Source organism: Morus notabilis, unplaced genomic scaffold, assembly GCF_000414095.1.
Source record: "Morus notabilis unplaced genomic scaffold, ASM41409v2 Scaffold341, whole genome shotgun sequence".
NCBI lineage: Eukaryota > Viridiplantae > Streptophyta > Magnoliopsida > Rosales > Moraceae > Morus > Morus notabilis.
Window position 1 is genome coordinate 80,026 of NW_010363745.1, and position 1,732 is coordinate 81,757.

The following is a 1,732-nucleotide window of genomic DNA, read 5'->3' on the forward strand; positions in this document are numbered from 1 at the left end:
ATATATATATCGAGTGTAGTGCTTCGTGTTCTATTTTCATCATCATTTTCTTTCCTCGAATCAGCGAACTAAACGGGTCCTAAGTTATTTGCCATTTTGTTAGTTGACAATCCACTTCTTCGTTCTTTATCTCCACCACCACAAGCATCCTCTGCTGACTTCTTCGCTGGTGGTAGCTTCATGCCCTGACGTAACTCTCAACTATCATTCTCTAGTGCTTAACATAACATAACATAACATAACATGAATTATTACTATTGGAATCCCCCCGATAATATCCACATTTGCATCATCATCATCTATTCCTTCATTCAATCCAATCTCAAATTTGTTTGTTGTTGTGTCCATCATTTATGCACTCTATCCGGCCTGCTGATGAAGCCTCGTTTTTCAAATTTGCAGGCGAAGGGATTCGAGCTCTAAATTTCAACACCGGAATTACCTGCTTAGCTAAACCAACAACCACGTTAGTGAGTTGCTTTTTTTTTATTATTATAAATGAAAGTGTCATTGAATGTGTAATTGTTAGGACTCCCTTTGTTCTAGACAAAAATAAACGTTTGAGCTAAGAGAATCAATAGGAATTCGGAAGAAATAACCAGACTGGCCTGGTTCCTTTGATTGCATGATGATCAAAATACGTACAGGGAAAGCAAAATACAAAACTAGAAATTAAAGATGGAGGTGAATTCGAGGACCCCTCCTAACCTCCACAGACTCAAGTCTTCTCTTGATTCTCGATGCCCTCCACTCTCTAGCCGTAGGCTATTTATTTCTCAATCCTCTAACTAACTCCCCTTCCCCCTATCTGACCCTTGCACACCTCCCCATAACCCATAACCGTATTCTAACGACGCCCCTTACCCTTGCCTTGATCCAGTGTTAACCAATTTCCCCTCCTGCCCCTGCTCCTTCTTACTCCTCGCATACACAAACCTGAGGGCTGGAGTGCTAACAGTAATAAGTCTTCCTAATCCTCTGTAATCGAGACTGATTGGCTTGCTTTTTCCTCTTCAGGAGTCAAGTTCAAAGCCATGCTATGATGCTTGTCTGGTCCGTATGCAGTATGCTTGTACCACAAAACACGTGCAGAACGCGTTCATCTTCTACTATTCTATAGTGCGCTAACAAAAGGAGCAAGACAGTGGACAGTGGACACAGCATGAAAAATCTTGAAAAGGAAACACTTTTAGGAATGAAATGAAATCCCCAACTTACCCTACATAATGACCAAAACCGTGACGAGGGATTTGTTGTAATCTGTAACCACTAAGCCATTGATAAGACCTTACTGGTAAAAGCTTCAACAAGAATATTCTTATTCATTGCACTTGCGGAAATTCATGAAATGAACATGCTCGAAATAGCATAAACGAGAGGAGAAAAAAGAAGAGGAAGGTATCAAATTAGATTGACATTTATTTAGGTTTGATGGGATGAATTAATCAGAGTACGGTGGATCATTTATATTGACTATATGAGTGTCAAGAGTACGTGGATTTTCTCATCAACCAAACAAACACCAATTGGATTGAACACAAAAATGTCTACATTACAACAACAGATACTAATATTAACATTAAAAAGAGGATTAATCAGAGTACGGTGGATCATTTATATTGACTATATGAGTGTCAAGAGTACGTGGATTTTCTCATCAACCAAACAAACACCAATTGGATTGAACACAAAAATGTCTACATTACAACAACAGATACTAATATTAACATTA